Below are 27,409 nucleotides of genomic sequence, written 5' to 3' on the forward strand. Positions count from 1 at the left end.
GTCCTGGAGGTCACTATCTCTTCATACAGTGAGGGTATCAGCCGATTCCTCTGCAACATTAGACTTGAAGCATTGAAGCATTTGCCTTATTCTCATCATTTCCAACTCTCAGATATTTGTAAGTTTTGAAAACCTCATGTCTTGACAGCTGTAGCCAAAAATGCACAAAACTCCTGCAAACGTTCTTATATCCCACCTTAGAAATTCACTGAAAACCACTGTGGATTAAGTCCTTTGTGCATTTAGACGCTGTGCTGTTAGATTCTGACCACAGGCCAGTGCAAATACTGCCTCCTTCTTTGGATTTGGCTTAGGTCCTTAACATTACTTTCCATTTCTAGCAAGGAAAGGCTGGATTGCCTAAAAGTTGTGGAATGTTGCCAGTTGCAGGCTAATGAATGTTGCAGCTAAGCTCTGTAATTAAGAAACAGAAGATTGCAATTCCATTTTCTAAAAATTCTGCCAAGGTTATTTTCCTATTATTGTAACAGAAGGAAAGAATGGGTTGGCAAGCTTTCTTGAAAATGTGTTCACACTTTGTTTTTAAATAATGTAAATTTGTAATAGGTTTTATGCAATAGAAAAATAACCATCAAAAGATGCCAATATAGGCTGAAACTAAATAAATTGTCATGTTATCAGAAAGGAAAAAGCATAACCTATCTTTGATCAGGCAGTAATTATAATTTCTATACAGTAACACTTTTTGTACAACTTCCACAAAAAAACAAAACTCCTTGAAAAGAACAAATAGATATCCTGAACTTACTGACCTGATTGGTCAGTTTCACCTTTTGCAGTGTTGCTATGTTTTATCTATTGCCTTGTCAAAATGCCCTGTGTTCTGCATGTGACAAAGACTGTGTATATTAATAACTTAATTATACCTCTTCCGACCCAAATTATTTTAATTACTGCAATCACAGTAGTATAGCACCTGCAATTCAAAGTAATCAACTGTTCTTGGATTACAAAAATAAGCGTTCATATGAAATATTAAATAGGGCAAAACCTTTGGTAGTGGTCTGTCAAGAAGTCAGCTGTGAGATGACCTACTCTAGGCAGGCCTTTCTGCATTTCTTGGAAGAAATGGTTTGGAAGGAATCATCATTAAGCAGCGCTCTATGATGTTACATCGAGATTTGAATAGACCATGTACATTTGTGTGTTAACTGAATGAGCTCTATGTAGCTCTAGCCTTGCCAGAAGGTCCAAAAAGAAAATGAATGTGGAATCAATTTATAAGTTGAATGGCAATGTAAACTTGAATTTTAGCAATTTTCCAACCCATAATAAATCGAAGAATGAAAATGAAAAGTCATTCTTCACGGGAGAAATGCCAAAATAATTAGATTAACTGTATCTGTAAAAAAGCTAGGCATCTCCTGCCTCAAAGACATTTCAGAACATGTGCTTGTTCTGCTTCTCCGATGAACTTGGTGCTGAGAGATCTGGCTGTTTATAAGAAGCTGCATGAACCTCTGTGACTCTTGATGCACCAGAAGAATGCTGAAAAAGACTAAGCAAGCCTAAAAATGAAGTATGGCTCTCTGACTGACTTAAATGAACTCTAAGTATCTAGGTAATTGCTGAAGAATTTAAAGAATGTTTAAAATTGATAACTTGAAATATGTTAAGGGTTTTCCCACATGGGAAAGAGTTTTCTAGAAGAATGGAAATTAGTATTGATTGGAATTATCTATCTCCATAAAGGAGTGATTTCAATGAAGAAATCAGAATACTGAAGGCAAACAGAACCCTGGCCTTTTTAATAGTTAAGTTTTAAAAGTGGCCAAATATATTACTGAGGAATTTCTCAGCTTAAATATCTTCTTTTGTGACAGAGAACTGGAACAGCAAAGCAAAGCAGCTGTCAGCCTGAAAAGCAATCAGTTTCCTACAGCATATGCTTCATGACATGTAGAAAGTGGTACAGAAAATAAACATCATGTAGATCTTCCAAACTGAGAGAACATGCAATACAGAAATACATACTGGTTAAGTAGATTTGTCTAAACTGTTAGTGAAGCTAAAGTTTTTCATAAAGCTCCATTTCAGGCTCCTTACTCAAAATAACTTTGAAGGCTGCTACTGAAAACTGCCTTTGGAGACTGCTTCTAAACAAAGTAAGAATAATGTTCAATATCAGAAAATAAGTGTTTTGACAATTCTTATACAAGATGTTTCAAGTTTTCATTTTGCTGTGACATTTGGGAAAAAATACCCACAACATTTAACTAAAATCAGTGTTTAAGGGGCCAGAGACTTTGAAAAAAAAATATTTAATTTTGACAGAATGAAATGTTTTTTCAACTTTAAATGTGTTTTGTTTCTCACACTTGTATTTGAGTAGGAAACAAAACTAACATCTCTGTATGGGCATATTCAAAACAGATTTTCTCTGTTCAGTAACTGCACAAAATCAGAAACCCCAAATTGAAGATGTTTATACAGGCTGCTGCTGAGAGCTGTGCAGTATTGACAGAGTTTAAACTAGAATTTCCTCCTAGTATAGATTGTACCCCATTAGACTATGATTATAAATAAATTCAAAGTAAAACTATTTTACTATTAAATGTTAATCTTTGTTTCAGTGTAATTATGATAACTATCTTAATTTGTTAAGAAAATTGACATAAATAAAAAGCAGAACTTATTTCTAGCTGGATGATAAGTATCAGTGAGCCATAGTAAAAGAATCCCTAATTCTTCAAAAGAAGGCTTCTACTTTCCTGTTTATTTACTGCTGGTGCCAACTGCAAATTAGGAAAAAGTTGATTTCCCTCATTTTTATTAACTCCTTTAAAGTATTGGAAGGTCTCAATGAGGTCTCCCTACAGCCTTCTCTCCTCTAAGCTGAATATGCCCCATCTCAACTTTGTTTTCAAAAAGGCCTTTTTATTTTTGCAAGTAAAATGCATTTTCTTATGCCACTAGTTGGTTTCCAAGGAACCACTTTTGCCTAAACTCTTTAAGAAGTTCTTGTCTAGAAATTAAATCAGAACCAAGTATAACAACCTTTTCAGTAGCCTGGTATTAACACCAATAGCAGGTCAGTGCATCAGTGTAATTTTAAAGCAGGATCACAGCTGGTAAGTGAATTCTGCAGTACTTTCCATTTCTTGTAAACAGTATGTATTATCTCAGAGTGCATACAGACAGCAGAAATGCACAGGTGAAGTACAGGGAGAAATTGCTTTTTCTGAAATGTGGCATGCTAGTGAACTGAAACACTGGATACAAAGGGCTTTCCAGAGGTGGCATTGCCTCAGCTGTGGCAGGCATTAGCAGAGTAACTTGGAGAACAGTGTGCTTTTCACTGCGTATAGAAATCATCCTGTTACAGAAGTATGCAGCCTGCTTCTGCTCTCTCAAGCACAAAACTCAATAGCATAGTTTTAACTTTTGGTTGCTATGTATTAATCAGCTGCTTAAAAAATTGTTTTTGTGTTGTGACCTGTATTTTAAAAAAGCAGATGAGAAATGTGTGGAGTGTTCAGTCTGTATTCAGTCTGCTAGAAATCTAAATATTATCAGAACTTCATAGATCACCAGTCTGTATTTTCTGCCTCTGGGTTAAAGGAACCAGTAGAAACTGTTTCTTCTAAATTAGAAGAACATGCAGAAGTTTTGATGCAAGAATGGTATAAATACATAAATAATGTATCTAATTATGCCTGTGAACATTTACAATCTGTTGGATAGTTTATTTGTGGGCTAATTTCACATAGCTGTATGTGCATAACATGTCCTAGAGGTGAACTCTCTTTTTATTTCTACTTACGGATTTTGGAAAAAAATTGTATTTAATAAGAAAGGGTTTAAGACAACAGGTGTTGTGTTGTTACAGTGTGCTGTGAGCACTGCATTGCTTTTAGACTTGTCAGATTATCTCCAATTTTCAGTACTCTGGTATTGGGTGTTGATGGATGGTTTTGGTTTTTTGTTTTTTGTTTTTTTTTTTTTAAAGCATAACAATAGATACTAGTGTTTCTAGTTTATAATTTTCTGCTCTCCCTTTCATTCAGGCATGTTGCACTTGACTGATTGCTCATCAGTGTTCCATAAGGGACCCAATAGTACATGCTCAGCAGGCCTTGGTCAAATATTGGTATCCAAAGGCCAGGTAAGAGCTGTTGATACAGCTTCTCCTTCCTTTTACTGTGTGATCCAAAAAGAATCTCTTAAGCTTTCTGCCTCCAATTTCTAACTGTAAAATGGGGGAAAAAATGAAGTTTACACCGTGAAAAATGCACCAGAGTACTAAGATTAAAGTATTCTCTTCAGAATATTCTGGCCTTGTTGACTTCATCATGAGTTATATAGTCACTATGATAGCTATACAGAAATAACCATGGTATTGATGTGCTATTAAATAGTGATACTTTAAAGGGTAAATTTTGACAGAATTGTAATGAAAATGGATATCTAAGAAAAATCTTCTACTTTCCTACAGCATAGTAAAGTAAACTCAAATATTAATTAATAAGTGTAGTATTAGTAGAAGCAGCTTCTGAGTACGTATCTCTAATATACTAACTTTCAAATTACAGATTGTTTACTTAGCGTATTTCATTGCCAGTAAAACTTTCTTTTAAATAGAAGTTTATAAAGCAAATTATCCAACTGTGAAATTAGAAGCACAACTGCTTCAGCCCATCTGAATTTTTTTTTAACTATTCCCCCATAGTAATCTGCACTTGCCTTTATAGTGCCTACAACTGAAAAGGATTATCTAGTCAGAATACATCAGTTTATAATAAATGTGCTTCATTTCTTCCTCAGTCCTTAAAGCTGACAGCCAAAATGAATGTTTGTCTCCGCATTGGCACCACTGGTACTTTTGCAGAGACTATTTCATGGTCCATTGGACCCTAAAGGACATTGTTTTTAAAGGCATATTATCAAAAGGAATGAAGCATACCATCAGAGTGCATATCAGCATGTATTATTAAACTTAAGGGCAATAGTATTGCTTGGTTGATATTGTAAGACACTCTAGTCAAAATGTATTAAAACTAATCTTTATGGTTCTCAACATTTATAATGTTTTATGTCTAACTACTAAATACAGGTCAGGAAAGGTACTTGCAGTTATCCCCTGGCTTTGAAAGAAGAAAAGTGCTTTATAAACAAAGTAATTTATCATCCTTTCTGTATCTACAGAAAAGCTACTATTACAGCTGCAGTTATACTAATGGGCTTTCTATACAGTGCCACATTAATTAGCTGTCAGAATAGCACAACTCTGAATCTTATTTTGCTGATTTATGAGAAAAATGCTGCAGTCCTTTAAAAATATGTAGATTCACCATCTGGAATAATATCTTGAAGTAATCAGCTTTTACAGAAATATCTACTGAGCAGCTCAATATCATTTTTTGAATCTCAGAGGTCGGGAGCTCATCAGAATATTCACTGGTCAAATCACAGCTATGGTAGGATTGTGTGGGCAGTGCCTAATTTGATACAGATTACAGCAACATTCATTGGGTTAGATGCTGCATAATCCTGACAATTTAAGTGTCAGATAAATTGCTGCAGTTATAGCATATGAGCAGGCCCATAAGCTGATCATATTAATATTACGAAAATATGACACCAGAAACTAATAACGTTCTTTGAGACATCTGGGCAGAAGCAAAATCTAATCTTGTCTAAAAGATCTCCATTAGCAGTAATCATTCTGTAATACGATCAACATATTCTTGTCAAAGCAGATAGTACTGTGCAGTGTTAGTAAAACTGATTAAACATGGCATGCTGTTCTAAAATAAACTTTCAACTTCAAGGATCAGGGTCTGCTGATTACACTGGATTTGTTGGTTAAAACACATCCAGGCCATTTTCCAAATAACTTCTTCTAGTGATTTATTCTCAGTAAGGGATAAATACACAGTAGTAGAAAGGAAATCAAATGGGCAAGTTAGGCAATATAAGATTTGAAGCTGAAGGAAGATGAAAAAAACTTCTGAGAAGTGTTGAGCCCTTATTACGATAATCTTTCACTTCCTCCCAGAAAAAAATTAGATTTATTCATCTTTTCGTTGTGGTGCCCTATGATCCAATTTCACGATCAACCAAAATTCTTTCAAGGATGCTCATTCTTACAGCTGAAGGATAAATACATCATGAGCACATCAGGCTGTCTACCTCTTTGTTAAAAAGGCCTTGCCCTCTGGGCTAAGCCTTTGCAAGTGATGGCTGATTTGCTGCTAGTTTGTTTTGTAAGATATGGTTCATGTTCCTTGCAAGTACAGAATTTAATGAACGTAAATGAAGAGGAAAGCCTGACATCAAGCACCATGTGTTTTTCCTCCCTGTGGTTGCTGTGAGTCAGGGAAGTTTTATGGATAAAGATCAACATCAATGCAAAAGAGCTAGAATTAAGTACTGAGAGCGCACATGAATGTTTTGGTGTTTTGGGTTTTTTGTTTGTTTGTTTGTTTGTTTGTTTGTTTTTTGTTTTTGTTAGTTTGTTTCATAAATATTTTTATTTAGATAAGACTTCCATAACATCTCCATCTACTCTGCCACAGACACGCATTCACCTGCCCAAAGAGCCCACAGACTCTAATTGAAATTATAGCTGGAAAAAAAAAAATCTCCAACTGTGAACTCTTTTAGGGTTGTAAACAGATCCAGATAGATCTCTGGAGATTCAGACTGCAACATCCCCATTCCTTAAGGTTGAGTGGAGTGCTGACAGGCTGTAATTACAGCCTGTAAGTGTTTGCAATGGCTGGAAAATTACTAAGTACCTTAACTGGCAGCAGATAAGTTTCTGTAGAGAAGGAAAATGTACAGCTAAGTTGCAGCAGATAAGGATAGTGATTCCTGTTTTGCTGACTGGGGAAGCTGAGCTGCAGATCCTCTGTATATACAGATCTAGAACAGGAAAGGAAGGCTACGCATAGTGGGAAAGACATTGCAGGGAAATAGATTTTTTCTTGGAGCTGCAACCTGTTGTGTTGCATTTCAGAGGTAGATCAAGATGGATACATCAGTGCACCTGGAGCTGGATGAGCAAAGATGCTTTTCTTTGTATGATGAAGGAACTGAATTAGCGAACAACTTTGTTATCTTAGAACTGAAAAAGTTTCTAAGATGATTTGAAGTCTTTATGTTGTCAAAGTTTCAAGACAAGGTGGAAAGAACAATTGAGGAGTACTTCTTTTAGGGAACTTCTGGTGAGGACATGGAGGAGCAGATAGAGAACAAAGTGGTACGCTCAATGGCAAACGATTCAAATAAGGTCAAAAACATAGTTATGAATAAAATACCCACCCCTAATGAAGAGTCTTATTCCAAAGTACATGTGAAATAATTTAGTTATTTTCTATGATGTAGAGACAAAGGCAGTAACTATCAGATAGACAAATAATGTGTTTTCAACATGCTTTTTATATTTTCCTTAACCTCGCCATTTTGAAGTGAACCATTTTTTTTATTCTATTGATGAAAGGACAGTTATTTCATGGTGTAAAGTATTTCCCAATATTTATCCTTGTGAAGTGAAAAATAGAGCTAAGCATTGGAAGGTCTCAGGAAATTAAGTTTAGTTTCTACTGGCATGACCTTGTCTAACAGGATGGGCATCTGTATCATGATATTATAGCGTCCTCATGAGAGAGATGCCTCACTTTTACAGCAGGAAAGCTGCTTTCAAGGTGAAGGATGCTCAATGTTAAATCATAAATTTAACAAGCCTACTCTGTCAAAACAAACAAATCCAATTTTACAGTAAAAATTGTACACTGAGTATCTGGGCTTCTGAAATGGAGATGGGTTGGTGATAAATGAGATCAGGGCAATAGATGTCAGATCCTCTGAATTATATGTGCTAGACTGAAAGTAGTACTAGACACACAATGAAGTAAAAGGAAATGAGAGTGCACTCACTTAAAGGAATAACTTTTAAATACCTTTCACTTTGTGTGGATGGCAGTGCCTTCATTTTTTCTAAGTCAGTGCCCTTACACTGTCTCATTGAAGGTTATGGGGTTTGCTGATCAACTTCAAGTTATTCCTGGGCCTATTCTCCCACTTTACAAGGAATATGAAGGCATGCACTGCTCAGGCTCCCCTGTGCCATTTGCCTGATTCACCTTGCAGAAAAGTCCTTGCTCAGGCTTCAAGAGGAACCAATCTTAATGTCTGAATCCATTAAATTACTTTTTAAACAATTTTTCCCTGATGAGATAGCCCTTAAAAAGTTATCTTCACGGGGTGCATCATTTAAACATGATTTCAAAGCAGAAATCATACTTCAGTAGTATCTTATTAGAACCAATAGCTCACTCTGTAATGAAGTCTTATCTCCATCGACATGAATGAATACAAAGGAACTAAGCTGCTCAAATGCTGAAGATCAAATGCTTTGCTTTCTTTTCTTTCTGTGCCACACAATATTTTCCACCTTATTGAAGCAATATATTTCAGAGGAATTACAATTTATATACAATGAACAATGTCTGAAAATATCACTATTTTTTGAAGACTTTCACTGAGAGAACTAATGGACTGATGTTTCACTGAAAGAAGCTGAAGCAGAAGTTAAACTGAGAAAGTGCTGGATGTCAAATATCATCCTTTCTTGTACAAAAAATAATACTGTTGAATTTGACAGATATGCATTATAAATACATGGGAGCAGATTTATATATTTCATTTGAAAATTTTAGCATAGGTATAAATTTGGTAAAATATGTGTTCTCAGAGATACTACATCGCACTGTACTCCGTATGTTTGTTAATGATTGCACTTCATGTAGTCTTTTGATTTACAGCTACCCAGAGATGCATGAGCTTGAGAAAGATGGGAAGCATGCACTCACTGGCACAAATGATGGGTGGTTCTGGGATAAAGCTCTCTCGGGAGTAAAATGTTAGTTTGCTGCTGTGGTGCAAACTGTATTATTGAGAAAACAAAAAATACTTTTTATTTAATTATCATCATAAATATCACAATCCACAGTCTATTTGCAGTTGTTCTTGGTAAGTTTACTTTATACTAATATTTTTTTTCATTATTTATTTTAGGTCTTCTAAAAGAAGTGATTCAGAAATCTTTTATACATTTTCACAGGATAGGCAGATGTTCAAAAAAATGCAGTGAACTTAACACACTGACTCAAAAAATGTAGTTATTACATGTGGCATACCTACATAGGACTTGTTGCACTGCACAGTTCAGCATTTAGAATCATAGAATCCTTAGATTTGGAAGGGACCTCTGAAGACCATCTGGTCTAACTCCCCTGCAGTGGACAGGGACACCACAGCTAGATCACATTGCCCGGGTCCTTATCCAGCCTTACCTTGAAAGTCTTTAGGGATGGGGCTTCAACCACAGCACTACATAACCTGTTCCAATGCCTCACCACCCTCACTGCAAAAGACTTTTTCCTTATATCTGACCTAAATCTACCCTCCCTGAGCTTTAAGCCATTTCCCCTTGTTCTCTTTGCATAAAAAAACTTTGATTGCAAAAATCAAAGTGATGTGGGTAAGCCTTCATGTTTAGTTTTACACCCTTTATAGAACCAAGATCTTAACAGGTTTACCAAGCTTCATATTATTTCTTATACTAGTTACTGTTATGTTGTCATCCGAGGGACCATTTCCGATAAAAATACTGCAACTCATGTTTGAATGGAAAGGAATTAGAATTTGCATATAACTAACCCTCTCTGTAAAAACATATTTTCTTGTGAAAACACCTTGTAGCATGCATGATTTTTTAATGTAGCTTTCTCTGAAGTCACTTAAAAGACAGCCATTGATTCCTAAAGGAATCAGAATCAACTCCACAGTATGCGACTGGATGTCTTACCTTTAACTGACTATGTGGCATGACTTCTTTTCCATGGAAACCCCATAAGGTGAGGGTCTCACACCTAAGGAATAGGGGATCACCAAGGCTGGAGGAAGAAAAGGGCCATGGCCTGCACTGAGAGCAGCTGCAGAGTCAGGGTGGGTTGTGTGGGCAGCAGCAACTGGTGTGCAACCAGGAGAAAGCATCTTAATGGGGTTACTGCAAAACAACATGGAGGTTTGGGAAAAATGGCTGTGGGCTGGCCCTAAGTGCACCAGCTTTTAGAACTTTATTAATATTCATTTAACAATGTTTATTTCTGTCTATCAAAGGAAATAGGATGCATTTCACATTCAAGGAATGCCGACTGCCAGAATTTAGTTTAAGACTTTTTTTCTTACTTTGACATTTGAATTTACTGCAGTTAGAAAAAAGGTAACAAGCTTGATTGTAATGAAAATAATTTTAATGAATATATCAACTGAGTGCAATTAGAATCTAAATACGTAAATAATATGCCATCCTAATTAGAAGTAAAGGAAGTTTTTCCAGAGTGTGCTTACTAAATTTTTTTTGGGGGAGTGTTGTTTGGTTGTCTCTTGTTATTTTTTAAAGATTAAACAAAAATGCAGGCTGCTCCTTGCTGAGAAAAGAGTATAAAAGGTTTCTTTGTTGTTGTATTTATTGTTGACTGTTTTGTTTTTTTGCTTAGGAATCAGTAGATATACTATATTCTTGGTTATCTTTCATCTTTTGATTTTTTTTAAATAGTTTGTCTACCTTATCTTCATCAATGCTCCAACTATTTGAATTTATTGATATTTATAGCAGTAAGTAACTGTTTCTTAACTGGTAAGTAATTGAACTGATTCAGTATATTATATTCAGGCAGCGTTCCATTTTTAGGCCTAATCCTGCAGTAAGTTGTGCAGGAGTCTGTATGTGAGGGGAGGGGGAAAACAAAGGAGAAGAGAGGAGAAAGATCACCCCTTGCAGAGCTGTATAGGGGGGTTTCTCTGAACTGACCATATGTCAAGATTAAGTGTTAGCTGCTGCAGAATTTACATTGGTGTACTGGAGATCACCATCACAGGAACATGCTCTGGTTCAATTATTGTATTGCAAGGCACAGACTCTTAGGATCGCCTTCTTTACATACCTTCAATCTGTGGAATTTAGTGAGAGCATAAAGGTTATAAGTGATTAAGGCTTTTGCCAGTGTACCACTATCTGCTTTGTAAAAGCACTGCACAAATGTGCTAGTAGATCTAGATACCAAAAGTCAGAATCTTAGAAGACTGTAAAACATATTAGCATCTGACTGGAATATATTTCACTCAGAGGATGGTGAGGCCTTGGCACTGCTGCCCAGAGAGCTGTGGGTGCCCCATTCATGGAGGTACTCAAGGCCAGCTGGATGGGGCTCTGGGTAGCCTGAGCTGGTGGGTGGCAGGCAGCTTTTGGCAGGGGCATTGGAATTGAATCCTTTAAGGTCCCTTTTGACCCAACCCATTCTGTGATTCTGTGGATAATGTATAAGCACATAGTCTGCTAAGTTGCAGAAGGAAGAGTTGAATTACATTGGCTATATATATGTACTTTCATTTCTGTTCATGAAATTTTAAAGCAAAAGGAAAAGAAAGGGATAGCCTGAAATCAAAATTAATAGTAGTAATAATGAATAGTAGGTGCTGCAGGAGTTTGCACTTCACATTGTAAATAGCTTTGTGCTTTCTGTGAGGAGACCTCAAAATGAAGTCTTGCTCTTCCATCGGAACAAAAAACTGATAAATGGCACCCACTACTCTGAAACTCATCTCTGGCTTTTCTCCTTGAATCAATTCATGCAAAAAAGGATGTACAAGATTATCAAAAGTAATGATCTTATATTAAAGACCTTATTGATACTGCAGAAAAACTCATGGCTTTTCCTATTCACAGTGAGTGACAGCAAGTGCCTGAGGACATTCCCTGCTGAGAACGGGGACAGTGCACTGTACTCATGCTGTAGTTCTCCCTAGCAGCTCTGCCTGTGCAAAGCAGCTTAGCTGGAATACAATTCATGTAAATAATAATTTGTCATTAAAGCCAAAGTAGAGAAAGCTAAGGTTAAATGAAAAGCATTTAAGCTCTTATCAGGATAACCATACATATTTTTCATGTTGGAAAAGCATGTTTAGACATTGAGTAACTTATGTATTTAGTTTCCACTGTGAATTGTAAGTGCAGATAGATTTGACTAAAAAAAAGACATCTGCTGACTAGGTTCATCATTTTTCTCCTGAAGTAATGACTACATATTCACCCTCTCCTGCATCACCAGCAACCTGCATGGCTTCTCCTTCATTCCTACACAAAGTGACAGTGCAAGTTGTTCTACTTATTATTCTTGTATCACCAACACTGCGCCTGTCTTTTTTAATGATGTATGGCCTTACCTTAGTAGTGGCTAATCTCATGATGGACTAGCTCCTTGCAGGTTACAGGCACCATTTCTGTGTCTCTAGCCAGCAGCACTTGGTGATGAATGTCTTGGGCATCCTCCTGTCGCCCGTGCTGACTATGCGCACATATACTGCAGTCTGAAATTACAGCTATAGCTTCAGAAAGAGCAATTTTCTGGCAAGGCACTCTTTGGCATCCTGTGTGCTTTGCTCACTAATTAGACCATACTAAAAAGAGAATAATTAATTCATGAGAGCCACAGAACTGAAGGGTGGCTCCTGGATGAATACAGTGAAGTTCCTCACGTGAGAAGTGAACCCAAGCTCTAACACTTACGTGTCTCAACAGAGTCAGGTAAAAGCCCAGGCTGCTTTATTATGGTTCAACTACTAACTTTGACATGATGAAACAACATTTTACTGGTATGTGGCCAGTTAACTTGAAAAGAAGCTCCATATAACTGTGATAACAATTTTTTTTCTAAAATACTGATGAATAGCATAGAATCATAGAATCGTAGCATGATGGCAGCAAATGAAAGTAGTCTGTCTCTGAGGGGGAGGAGGATCTTAGCTGAGGAACTAGCAGGACTCATTGACAGGTCTTTAAACTAGGTATGAAGGGGGAAGGGAGCAAAATCAGGGATGTTGAGCTTGAGCGAGTCATTCCAGGGCTCGTACCGAACCTGCTGGGCGACGACGGTCAAGTACGAAGGGATGGACTGGGGCAGGGGGGTGTTGGGGATGCTGCTGTTCTAGGGGAACCTAGACCATCTATAAAGGCGGTGCGACGGAAAGCCGAGCTGAAGTGCCTTTATACTAATGCACGCAGCCTGGGAAACAAGCAGGATGAGTTGGAAACCGTGATGTGCTTAGAAAATTACGACCTTGTTGCTATCACGGAAACGTGGTGGGATGATTCCCATAACTGGAATACCACCATTGAGGGCTATCGGCTCTTTAGAAGAGATAGGCTAGGTAGGAAGGGTGGGGGAGTAGCCCTCTATGTCAAAGAGTGGATAGACTGTGAGGAGCTTCCTCTGAGAAACAGTCATGATCAGGTTGAGAGCCTGTGGGTTAGAATTAGGAATGGGTCTAACAAAGGCCAGCTGGTGATAGGAGTATACTATAGGCCACCTGATCAAGGGGAGACTGTTGACGAGGCTTTCTTGCTTCAGATGCGGGAGGCTTCGTGCTCACGGGCTCTTGTCCTGATGGGGGACTTCAACCATCCGGATATCTCCTGGATAGATCACACGGCGAGTTGCAAGAGGTCCAGGAGGCTCTTGGAATGTGTTGATGATTACTTTCTGGTCCAGGTGTTGGACAGACCGACCAGAGGTGAAGCGCTGCTGGACCTGCTGCTCACCAATGTGGAGGAAATAATTAATGGTGTTAAGGTCGGAGGCAGCCTGGGTTGCAGTGACCACACTCTGATCGAGTTTGTGATCTCGAGAACTGTGGGCCTGGTGAAGAGTGGCATCAGGACCCTGAACTTTGGGAGAGCAAACTTTAAGCTGTTCAATGGACTGTTGGCCGAGATCCCCTGGGATGCTCTCTTTAAAAACAAAAATGCTGAAGAGAGCTGGTTACTCTTCAAGGATGCCTTCCTAAGAGCGCAAGAACTCTCTGTCCCACTGAACAAGAAAGCGGGCAGAGGAGGGAGGATGCCAGCGTGGCTCAGTAAGGACCTGCTGAGAGAGCTGAGGGCAAAGAGAGGTGTGTACAAACTCTGGAAACAAGGGCATGCCACCTGGGAAGAATACAGGGATGTTGTCCGGACTTGCAGATGTGGGATCAGGAAAGCCAAGGCGCAGGTGGAACTGAACTTGGCGAGGGACGTGAAAAACAACAGGAAGACTTTCTATAGGTACATTAGCCAGAAGAGACAGGCCAAAGCGAGTGTACCTCCTTTGGTAAACGTAAAAGGAGAACTGGTTTCAACGGACGAAGAGAAGGCCGAGGTACTGAATGAGTTCTTTGCCTCGGTCTTCACTGGCAGCCAGGACTCCAGTACTCCTTCCGTCCCTGAGCCCTGCATCCCTACACCTCTGGGTGGGGACTGGGGTGGTAAATCCCCCCCTGCTGTGAGGACAGAGCAGGTCCGAGACCGCCTCATGACACTGAATGTGTACAAGTCTATGGGGCCGGATGGCATGCATCCCAGGGTTCTGAAGGAGCTGGCTGAGGTGGTTGCCGAGCCGCTCTCCATCATATTTGAGAAGTCGTGGCTGTCTGGTGTGGTCCCGGATGACTGGAGGAAGGGTCACGTCACTCCCATTTACAAGAAAGGGAGCAAGGAGGACCCTGGGAACTACAGGCCGGTGAGTCTCACCTCTGTGCCTGGGAAGATCATGGAACAGATCATCCTGGATGACATGCTTGATCACATGAGGAAAGGGCGTGTGATCCGTGACAGCCAGCACGGCTTCACCAGAGGAAGGTCATGCTTGACCAATCTGGTGGCCTTTTATGATGGAGTGACGGCATCGGTGGACAAGGGAAAGGCGACCGATGTCATTTACCTGGACTTGAGCAAGGCCTTTGACATGGTCCCCCACCACATCCTTCTCTCCAAACTGGAGGGATGTGGATTTGATGGGTGGACCACTCGATGGATAAGAAACTGGTTGAAAGGCCGCAGACAGAGGGTGATCATCAATGGCTCTATGTCCAGGTGGAGGCTGGTAACGAGCGGCGTCCCCCAGGGATCTGTCTTGGGACCGGTGCTCTTTAACATCTTTATCAATGACATTGATGACGGAATTGAGTGCACCCTCAGCAAGTTTGCTGACGACACCAAGCTGAGTGGTGTGGTTGACACAGTTGAAGGACGGGATGCCATTCAGAGGGACCTCGAGAGGCTAGAAAGGTGGGCCCGGGTGAACCTGATGAGGTTCAACACTGCAAAGTGCAGAGTTTTGCACTTGGGCCGGAGGAATCCCAGGCATCCCTACAGACTGGAAGGAGAGGTCCTTGAGAGCAGCCCTGTGGAGAAGGACCTGGGGGTCTTGGTAGACGAAAAACTTAACATGAGCCAGCAGTGTGCCCTTGCGGCTCGGAAGGCAAATGGGATCCTGGGCTCCATCAGAAGAGGGGTGGCCAGCAGGGACAGAGAGGTGATTGTTCCCCTCTACTCTGCTCTTGTGAGACCCCATCTGGAATACTGCGTCCAGGTCTGGAGCCCCCAGTACAAGAAAGACAGGGAGCTGTTGGAGAGGGTCCAGAGGAGGGCCACAAAGATGATCAGGGGACTGGAGCACCTCCCCTATGAGGACAGGCTGAGGGAGCTGGGCTTGTTCAGCCTGGAGAAAAGAAGGCTGCGGGGTGACCTCATTGCAGCCTTTCAGTACATAAAGGGAGCCTACAAAGAGGAGGGGAATCAACTCTTTGAAAGGGTGAGTGACAGCAGGACAAGGGGAAATGGTTTTAAGCTGAGGGAAGGGAGATATAGGTTGGATGTCAGGGGGAAATTCTTTACGGTGAGAGTGGTGAGGTACTGGAACAGGCTGCCCAGGGAGGTTGTGGATGCCCCGTCCCTGGAGGTGTTCAAAGCCAGATTGGATGGGGCCCTGGGCAGTCTGGTCTAGCATTAGGTGGAATGGTGGTGGCCCTGCATGTGGCAGGGGGGTTGGAGATTCATGATCCTTGAGGTCCCTTCCAACCCTGGCAATGCTGTGATTCTGTAGCATCACAAGGTTGGGAACGACCTATAAGATCATCCAGTCCAACCGCCCTCCCATTACCATTGCTATCACAAGCTACTAAGCCATATCTCGCAGCTCCTCATCCAGATGCCTCTTGAACACTGCCAGGGGTGGCGACTCCTCCACCTCCCTTGGCAGGCCATTCCAGTGCCTGACCACTCTCTGAGAGAAAAAGTTCTTCCTTAAGTCTAACCTGAAAAGAATGAATGTACTGAGAGCTAACTACAACATAAGCTTTATAACAAGATAGAAATAGTAATTCTGACTTAGAATTGACAGGAAAATAATTAACTTTTCCAGTAATTTAGAGCATTTAAATACGTTCAGCCTGGAATCTTAGTTGGTAACTAAATAACAATATTACTAAAAGTGATTCAACATAATTTACAAACCTGAAATATACTGCTTAAAGAAAGAGTGTGTGGTCATAAGGCATACTGGAAAATAGTCTTCAGCATTCACCATCACAATATGCACAATGTTTTATTTTTAATATAAATATACCGTGCATGCTGATCTCCTGCTGGCCTGCTACTCACCCTGGCCAGTGCGCCACCTGTTTCATTATGGTGTTACTGCTTCCAGCCAAGCACCGTGATGTACTTCTGTTATCCTTTTTTGCTGAGTGTTTTCAATTTTATGGCCAGTCTATGCCCTGATGACTCTTGAGTTTTCATTGTAAACACTTGCTGTTGGGAATACAAAATACTATTTTTCTTGTGCACTTACCAGCTTAGAAATTAGGACTCCACTACTGCTGTTACTAAATGAAGGTATCCTGAACCTCCCCTCTTCCTGACAGCAATCATATTGTGTCTCAGTGCCCATTTTTCCACGGAGCTCGCAGCTGCTGCTGCAGTTCCTTTCACATCACTTGCGTTCCGAAAGGGGAACCTCTGTGCTTAAATTTCCAGGGAAGAAAAAACAAAGAAAGAACAGTGACCTTACGCAGCTGTCTGTGTGAACTTGGAGAAAGTGTTTAAAGATGTTTGGTATGATTGTTTCTTAATGGAAATAGGGTGGATCACTTCAGTCTCTGAGATGCAGGAATGCTGACAGCGCTATTACCCCAAGGAAAGCCAGCGGATAATTTCTGTTAATGAAATTATTTCAGGATCATTCTTTTCCAGAACTCTTTTATAGTCATCAATTTATGAATATTGATATTGATGCTTCAGCTTATGGTTGTGTCCTACAGTACTTACTTTTCTAGTACAATTCTATTAAGCAAATAACAAGATCAAGAGAGAACAAAAATAACTGATGGTGTTTGGGTATCTGCTTAAGAATGTGCGCAAGTCTAGCAGTCAAATGTAACTGCAAAATCTTAAAACTGAAATTTTGCCCTTGTAATACTGCTGTTTCAAATTTCATTTCACAAATGATGAGATCTCAATGTGAGCGGTTTATTTTTTCTGTTTTCTTTGTTTGCTTTTTTTGTTTGCTTTTTTTTGGGGGGGGAGAGGGTGGGGAAGAGTTTATAACTGGTGAGAAGATTTGAGATGCAGCAGAAAAAATGTAATTGGTGAATTCCATCTTGGCTCAGTCCTTTCTCAGGACTCCGTTGGTTAATCTTGTTATTAACTCACAGTTTATTGACCCTTCCCGAGTTTGCTGTAGTGGTGTGCGTTGCTCACGAAGATATATTTTGTGACTGTATATGTAGCAGAATTGTAACATTCCCTCTAATTGATATAATTGAAATCTGCTAATCACAAAATGAAAGTTTTATTGCCTAAACTGAGCATGAGTAAGTGCTGTCTGCAAAGTGTAGCAGAACAGAATTGACTTGGCTGAAATGAATTTCTGTATTGCTTTGGATTTATTTATTATTTATTTATTTTATTTACTCTGTTGTCATTAAATAACTCGTAATGTTTGAAGAACTCAGAATTTCATTCTCCAGAAGTTAGACTATTTGACTAAAGGCATTTACTTCATTTTAGTTTCATTATACTTTTGGCTGAATTTTGTGGGTTTGAATATAAGTTTAATACTTTCTTTTATGAAATCCATTTAAAACACTCCAAACAATACTGAATATGCAGGTATTCTTAAATGGAATTTTAAAATTTATTGTTTGATTTTTTTTTATTTTTATATACTCTGTAGTCTTACTGAAGCAGTTCATTGATTCAGCTGCCTCACTTAAAGGTTTGTGCTGAAAATTCCCTTGCAATCCATAATGTATAGGGGCTTTGTAGAAGTTTGCTCATATGCATTTTAAATAAGAATTACATCTGAGACTTTCCCGGTCATTCATGTATAGCTTATAAATAGTGAAAATAATTATTCTTAATGGGGTGTTTTCTCAGATTTAGCTATCAGTTCTTTCCTCTGGCATTTTCTACGTCTGGTCTTTTTTGTACCTCATTTCTTTTTCATTGGATGCTCTTTTTGTGCAGTACTGTTTCCCCTGTGACCATCCCAACTCAAAACTTGAAACTATCAATGTGAAACTTTAATGTAAATTATTCTTTTTTGTTAGGAGAGAACGGGGCTTGATTTAAATTAAGGTTTGTGGAATTGGTTCTCCTGTTTTATTGCATCTTATGCTGAGGGGTTTTTGTTTTCATAGAGTAAATAAGGACTGCAACAATGGAATTTAAATCTTTCAGAAATCTGCTGAAGACAGCAGTATAGAGTGCAGTTCACTTCTGATTTAATGACTTAGAAAACCACTTTCAATTCTCATTCTGTAATGGCTTGATGGAGGAGCTCAGAAAGAGACAAGACAGTCAGACTGGAGGACATGTACAGAGCTAAGCCAACAGAGACTGAGCATTTTCAATTCACAGTGTTACAAAGCTGCTGCTACTTATGTTCCCATGACAAGTTCAGGCAAAGAAGGTTGTAAAATCACATTCCTTTCAGGTTTATTATGGTTCATACTTCCCAAAGACCGTTGGGATATTAGATTCAGTCAGACATGGCAGAAGAGAAGTCCTGAAATAAATCATTCATTTCTCTATGTGATATAAAAAGAGTTTCTCTAGAGGCTGAGGAAAAAAGGCCTCTATAATGTAATGGGGATACAATGCAGAGGTCTCTGCTTATCTGTAAGTTGTAACCCAGTATGTAGAAAACATTTTACCCTTTATCAGAGAGATACCAAACAACAGATCCTGTATTTTTTTCTTCTCTGTTACAATCCCTTGGACTCCAACACCAGGAAAGTCATTTATTTCTTCTTTCCTGAATTAAACATCCGAAATCAATACTGTTTCTTTCAGCTCTTCATAGGAGCTATATTCTATCCCAAGTCCCTTTAAAGATACTAATGCCAATAGTGTGACTACTTTTCTGCTTTGAACATAAGTATTACATCTGTGTTGTGGACTACATGGAAAAAAACCTCCTGAGCACTCTGTATTTTGAATATATTTGAAAGAAATAGATGCAATCTGGCTGCAACCAATCAATCCTCAAAACTGCACATACGTAACACAACGCTTTTCTGTGATACTAACAATATAGCCTTTACAGATTAATGTATTCATGTCTTTGCAAACAACCCTATTTATGGCTGACCCAATTACTTTAAGAGCTCATTAATCTGAGATCTATATTGTTAGATGGGGAAGTTTAGAGTTGTCTTTAGAATCAGCTACTCATCTCCATTATTTTGGACAAATACAATCAGAGCTCCCAAGGATCAATATGCAACTGATACAGATTTGCAATTAGATCATTGCTTCTATCAGTAGTGGAGATGGTGAATGTTAAGAGAGCATAGGAATTGAAAGCTCGAGAGCATTTTCAGAGCCATCTCATTTTCTGAATTTCCCAGCCACTGAGATAAAGCTGCTGAAGTCACATTGCCAGATTTTCCTGGCTGTAAGCTTCCTTTTCAAAAACTTTAGTAAATATTTCAGATTAAAACAACAACAACAAAACGAGCACTTTGCCAAACACAAAATACATGAGGAACTGCTGTGAAGGCAGTCAGGCTGAAAGCTTTCCTTTATGGTTGCTTCTTACTCCACTCTGGAGAAATGGTCACCTTGGCCAACAGAAGATGGTTTATCTGCTGTTTTCTCTGCAGAACACTTAGATTTTAGTTTAAAAAAATAACAATAATATGAAAAGTATTTTCTTTTGAATCTTCACAGTGAGGAATGAAACTTTATGTAGTTGTTTGTATTAATTCTTAATTGTAATAACATTTATAAATAATCTTAACTACTTTAAAATGTGTATAGAGGAAACAGCCTAAAAAAAAGCTGTGATCTAGATCCTTCCTGAAGTTTTTAAAGTAAATATATCAAAATCAATATAATTTTTATTACATTTTATGTCTCTCTGAATTTCTTCAGTATTCATTTCTGACATGAAAACTAGAATAATCCTACCGGTTGGTTTAATGCTATGGACAGGTTCACATTAAATGTAATGTCTCTGATGGCAGCTGGAAGTGGGGAAACTGAGTCTTGACCCAAAGGGATAATGCAGTCAGTGTACATGTGCAGATAAACTGAAAAGTACTCTAGCAACACATGCACACTCACACTGCAGACCCATCGCGCTGAGTTCTTGCGGTGAGTCAGATCCCACACAGAAGGCTTTGGAGGTTTTTTTTGGTAAAACCATAACCTGTCCTGTCAGACATCAGTAGCTTCATTTGACAGCCATAATGTTCCTATTTTGTCGTGATTTGGGACAGCATTGCTCCAGTGGCTAGTAAACATGACAATGAATTGTAACAGCAATTGAAAATAACTGGATGTAGAGATGATTCAAATAGCAAGCTAAAAATATGAGAGAAATCAGTGTATATTTAACAGTATCTTGTAAAAGCCAGCCTCACATAATGCTGAGCTGTCACAAGCTTCTTACAAGCAGTGACATTTTAAGAAAAGCCCTGTCCAACCCTATTTCTAATTACTCTGCAGAATGCTTGCTTTTCCCTTTGCCCTTTTCAATCAGACTGGCACTAATAAAATAGGGATAACAGTGAAAAATGTACAACAGAAGAAGGAAGAAAGTTTGTAAGCCCAGTTTCTAATGATTTCTCAATACAAGAAAGTCTCCACATTATAAATTCTATATTATTTTTTAAAATTCCTGGATTTCTCGTTGGCCACATTAGCAGTTCAGTGTTCTCCCATAGGGATATTATGATCAATAGGGTTCTGGAGGCAACAAGTAAATGTGTCTTGTTGAACAGGATGACTTTCAGAGGCCCCTTCCAATCTCAACCATTCTGTGTTTCTGTGATAATGTGGACTGTTGAAAAAGAGAATTTAATTAAACATATCCAACATTAATGACAAATAGATAATTATCATTTTAGAATAAAATGTTCCCTTTCCATTTAAATTTCACAAATGCCAAAAATTTTGTAGTTTAAGGAACCTCCATATATGCTGATCTGTGTAGAGTTCCTTGAAAAGATTGTAATACGTTGAAGTGTTTCACTTTGAAGGAAAATTTGCCCTAGAGTAAATCATGTCATTTGATGTAATTATACAGAACCAGTGCTTACTGTTATTATCTGATTATTAACCTCCACATGAGCTATTTAAATCTCAGTCTCAAGTAATCAGCATAATGATTACCTGCCCGGTGTGGTAATAATTAAGTAGAAAAGCCAGCAACAAAATATTGAGATTTTTAATATTCTTTTAGCTCAAATGTAACAAGCATGGAGTGTAATAGTGGGTCTTGAATATAATGCAATTGAGATTGATTTTTAAAATGTCTGATTTTCTTCACTTCGTTTTTTTTTTTTTTTTTTTTGTCAAGGGGAAACTAAAAATTTTTAGGAGCAAAGTAAACTAAAAGGTCTCATTATAATCTGTAGGACTTGTATGCTTCACTTCGTGGCATGCCAGAGCATATGAAGATTACCAGCACTTGAGCTGTGCTCATGCCAGTATTCACAAGCATGCTTAATGCCATAGGCTACCTGGTAGGTCCAGTAGGTCCTCCTTGGTGTGAAATGTCACCCCTCTTATTCACTTCGTGGCACTGCAGCAATTTGCACCGAATAACTGATAGCAACAAAAAAACATTTTTGTAATCAATAAATTCAATCATCTCAGATTTTTCCCAGCCACCTGAATTTGCGGGTGTCCAGTGTTTATTCTGATGAGGATGATGCTTTCATTTAGAATCAGAATAATATTATATAGGGATGATGCTGGTTGCAGAGTGGTCTCCAAAGTAACATGACAGAGTTTTGCTGGCTATGGGCATTGGAAACTAAATTCAGTGATTCTCTAAGAAATTTACTGCGAGTTACTAATACTGCAAATGTGCTAGTACAGCATATGGAGCTAATCTGAAAATACTGAAGCATGAGCTCATTTTCACTTGAGTAGTCCTATGGGACTACCATCTCAAATTCATCTGGAATCCTGCAGCTGGTATATGTTTTGGAGGATTACCTGTAAGTGTTGGTTTTGCCAGTGTATTAAACCATTGCTGTATTGCATTAATGTTCTGAAATGAATCCCAAATTATAGATTTTTCACTGTTATATTATATTCTGCTTTTTTGCTTGAATTGACATTTTGATGAGCATATAATACACTGTAAATGACAAAGCAACAAAGCAAAGAGTTGCTTTTATAATACTACCATTCTGTTTGTTTTCGCTGAGCTTCCTGCATTTTGTTTGTAGTTAACTACTATAAACTACTCTTCATCTGAAGGCAAGTCAAAGAAATACCTTCAAGCCACATTAAGGATATGTACAGAAAGACTTTTATCTCCATTTTGATAATGAGGTACCCTGATCATGCAAATAGTTGGCACTATTTGCTTCTTTTTTTTAAGAAGTAATCTTTATATATGCCTTCCTTCCTCCCTTTCTCCCTTCCTTTCCATCTTTCTCTTTCTTTCTGTCCTGGGAAAACTAGCTTCATCTGAATCAATTTTTAACTCATACCTCATTCCTTTAATGCTTCAAACATATTTACGTTGCTTAATTGTGTTTCTGTTTAAAATCTCCCATTGCTTTTGATGAGTTCAGGCTTATGGATTATGGTATATTCATGCTAGTTATTTACAAATATTTTCTATGTGCAGGCAAAAAAGTGTATACTAAACATTAATAAATTATGACATAATCTTTAAAAATCAAAATCTTTGTTGCATTAGAACAGGAAAAGGTCAGGAAAACTAAGCTATCCATGGATTAATAACATGAAGGCTTTAGTATTCTTACTTGATTTTTACTGTGACCCCTTTGAAACATTGATTGCTTCTGATCATTTTCCAGCTCTGCTCTGAGCCATCTCTTTCATCAGAGCTCTGGATGCTGGATGGAACACTCAGCAAGTCCAAGTTCTCCCCTGAAGGTTTTCTCATCTGGTTTTGTTCTGTTTTTGTGTAATTTCATTTAAGTATTAAATGTGTGTTTTATTTCTATGCAGATGGGCAGTTGGGGATGTTTTGGTTTTCTAGTGGTGAATAGTATTGAAAGCCGTAGCTCTGCAGTAATAGCATAGGCAGTTTGTGATAATTACAGCATGGCTAGTGAGGCCTCTCCAGAGGTTATTGCATGACTGAGGCCAAAAGGAGGAACAGAAGTTATCTGATGTATACATTAAGGAATATGCACCACCAGCTCTAGTATAAAGTCCTCTGATGCTCTCTCCTCTGATACTTTACAAGTACAAGTAATTCATTGACGATAATAGACCTACTTATGTCTACTCCAGACTAAATGTTTGCTTTTTCTGGAACGAAAGTTTATGTCTATGTGCTCAGTCACAGTTTGGTTCCTTGGAAGAACATCGTAACACGCTTTTCATCTGTCAGAACAGCAATCCTTGCATAAGCCCTTTATTAGAAGAGCTGTGTCTTTGAACAGAAGGGAATTGCATCTCCTCCTTTTCATGGATGCATGTTTTACAACCATGATTAAACCCTCTGTTAGTGTTTTTTAAGCAAATAGACACAGTTTTCCTCAATGAAGAAAAAATACGGGGCTCTAAGAATGAGTTTAAAGGATATCACTGTCTGTGATGTGTGAAATCTTGGAGAAGAGAGAGTAGGCAAAGATGGGAGTAACAGTTTTTATTTCTTATCCCTACTTTTTTTAAACGTGTAGTTAAAGATGAAAATGTTTACAGACAAGATTATACTCCACCAAAGCCTCAGTAGATTGAAATGAAGATGTGCTAATATCTAAGATTATTTTTGAATACTTTTTTTTTTTTTTTTTAAGTATTACTCTGTCAGCTAAATATAGTTCAGATTTTTACATTTTTATAGACCGTGTGAGTTCCCTGCAGGCACACTGTCTCTGCAGTGATTTATATAGTTAGAATTATAGGGGATGATAAGCATTTGCTGTTCAATAGTGTAGTTAATGCTCAGCCCCTCGGGTAACAGAGCAGTGAAGCATTTACTACTCAGTGGTAGTTCTGCAACAATCAGCAGCAGTGTGACTCTATCACAGTAAATTTACATCGATACACTTCATCCTTTGGGAATTGAGCATTCACTCAGCATAGCTTAGGGAAAACAACTAGAATGGACCTTTTCCAGTTCTTTTGGGTCACACAGCAGGAAAAGTTTATTAGTGTAGCTGAATCAGAAACAGAAATCACAGATGGTATGACATGAAAATTGTCTAACTTTTATTTTCTCTCCTTTCCCCCCCCACTCCCCTTTTTTTTTTTTTCTCCAACAGTACGAAATTAAAAATTTGAACTGGAAAGAGATTGGAAAGCTGAAAGTTGCAAAGATGCAGTAGTGGCAAACCCACTACAGTTCTGATGCAGCTGCCAAAGGCTCTGTGCCCTTCAATCCCATTATTACAAGGAACTTCCTCTCTTAGGTACCTGTGTATTTTCTGTGTATAGGTGAGCTTACAGATGCTGTAGCTATATAACACTACTGTTTGCTGTGATTAGAAAATAGCAAGAGCTGCGTGAGTCAAACAATAATAGCTCTTCTCTTGCAGGTTATTTTTCTTCAGTAGACATGAAAGCATTTTATAAATGAATACAGTACCATTTACATATAAAAATTTGGGAACCTCAAAGCAGAAGGAGACTCCAGGAGTTGGCCACAGTCAAGACTGTGACAGTAAAAATACAGCAGAGCTTCCCAGGGTGTCTGCTTAATGCTTTAACCACTGCAGTCAGCACTGCCCTCTCTCTCTGTAACACACCTGGAAGCCTCCAGCTGCACTACAGCCTGCAACATGAATAAGGACTGACAAAGTATGTTTTTACTCTTGTAAGACATGAAAGAAGAGGCAGAGGAACCTACAGCAGGCAAGACAAGATTCAGCCTAGAACACGCGGTGGGAAAGTGAGAAGCAAGATTTCTCTAAGTACTCCGTCCCCATGGATGCCTCTATGATTGAAAGAAGACTTCAGTGAACTGAAGAGGCATGACTCTTCGGTGACAGAATCTATAGGTAATGAATGTTAAATCTATGCTGTGTTTTTAAGCCTGACTGATCATACAGTAGAGAGCCAGCAAGTACAGCTGTAGGCACAGCTCAGTGCAGTCTCAGGACAGGCAGATTTCTGTATCTGTACATTTGGAAGTATATGACAGCACAAAAGTGCCTGACAGGCTGTCTGTGAGGCTTCAAGCTGAGGGCAAGGCAGGTTTCCCAAAGATGTCTGTGGTATGCCTTGTGCACGCCTGCGTGCTGCAGTGTTGAAATAGCATGGGGACGTGCAGAGAGCACTGGTAGTGGCAGTGACTGAGGGGGAAAAAAAAAAAGAGTTGATTTGTGTTAGAGTTGTAGAGACAGAACTGATGACATGTTCTGGCAGTGGTGAGAATATAACACTATCCTGTGGTTATGAGCAATTAAAAAGTAGCTTGATGCCATTGAGTTTTTTGGGGATTCAGCACACACAAAGAAATACTAATAGCTGTAAAGCTTTTAAAGAGCAAGAATACAGTGAATAATTTATTAAAAAAAAAAAAAAGAGGCAGAATAATATTCTCAGCAACTTTATGGTACAGGTAACTGACCTATTCCTTCACCTGAAGCTAAAACATGAGCCTCTTGGAGAGAGTGGTTGTAATACTTGAATAAGTTCAGTACTGATATCAGAAGGAAATTGAGATTAATGAAGGATTCATTACGTCAGGATTCAGAAATTCATCTCAAAAATAGGAGAGGAGCAGCTGTGGAAAGAAGATACAGTATTAACATTGTAAGTCTCAGTGCAGACATGTACAGTACAAAGAAATCTGTATGGCCTGTATGGCTTTATCTCTGATAAAGCATTTACGTCTGCTGTTACCTCAATCCTCTTTCCTGCATCCCAGTATGCCTAAGGCAATAGGAGTGCACTGAGGCATAATGTGGAGTTACACAATGCAAATAAAGGCAAGGATGTCAAACAGAATATATATTATAAGTGATAGTGTGTGTGATTGATAGAGTGGATGTCTCCAACCGAAGGGAAAAAATATTTCTTTAAGCTTTATGAAACTAGAGAAGAAATCAGTGATTCAATCAGAGTAGCACTGTAGCAGATCGCTTTTATAAGCTCTTTCCAGAGCAGAATCACATATGGAAACAATTGCGGGTAACATGCAGTAAAATACATTCCATGGAATAATCCCATGCTGGCAGAGATTGAACTAGACAGTTTAATAAGCCTTCCATCCTTAATTTCTCTCTGCCTATGATTCTTTCAGATGAAGCCATGTAATTTTATGTCTTCTATAGCTTTGGAAATATCCAATACCTCCTGATTTACAGCTTGACCTGTGTATAACGAAGTCCAGGTTGCTTGGGAAAGAAAGACACCCACATCATAACAGCATATTTCAAATGCAATCAACTCCAGACCTTCATTTGTATTTATTTATTTGTTTGTTTTCTATATCTGTACTGTGTGTGGAATGAAATATACTGCTTGGAAATACTGTAGTGGCCAGCCTCTCTTAGAACCTTATTAAGTCCTCATATTGAGAAGGTGAAGAGTAGTAAAAATGATGTAAAAAGATGGGAAATATAAGGCAAGGTACACACAAATTGAACAAAAAATGTTTGGGTGAAACCATTCTCATTTTTTAACTGTGTTATTACGGGGTGGTATCATAGCATCAAATGAGCTGTACATTTTGGGTAGCTACTAAAGATTGCAGATGCTTGAGAGCCTTTGATGGACAATATGTAACTTTTGTAGGATTACAATATTTCACATGATGTGGATCCAGATAAAACAATCCATTTCTTTGGAGCACCTCTGAATTTCTCATCTGCATTGGGAATCATTGGCAAGCTAAATCCCTGATACCTGAAGCCCCAGCCTGGCACTAGCTGGAAAAGAGGTAAGTGTTTGGTCTCATCCCATATCTAATGTCCAATAGACATCTAAATATTAAACAAGAAGAATCACTTTCAGAAACTATTGCTCTGTTAACTATTCTAGTCTTTCAAAATGGAGATACATGGGCACTTCGGTATTTCCATGGGCTATTTTATACCATTGTCTCTCACAAGAGGA

General features: G+C 38.6%; 1 long non-coding RNA gene across 1 annotated transcript; it reads left to right on the forward strand.

Moving 5' to 3' along the window:
* Window positions 1-27,227, forward strand: LOC149916607 (uncharacterized). The gene is made up of 4 exons (XR_016469456.1): window positions 1-118; window positions 4,029-4,126; window positions 25,169-25,347; window positions 27,089-27,227. It is a non-coding gene; the product is annotated as an uncharacterized LOC149916607 (long non-coding RNA).
* Window positions 27,228-27,409: the final 182 nt, after the last annotated feature.

The sequence above is a fragment of the Phasianus colchicus genome, chromosome 10 (assembly GCF_987193195.1).
Source record: "Phasianus colchicus chromosome 10, bPhaCol1.hap1.1, whole genome shotgun sequence".
Taxonomy (NCBI): Eukaryota; Metazoa; Chordata; class Aves; order Galliformes; family Phasianidae; genus Phasianus; species Phasianus colchicus.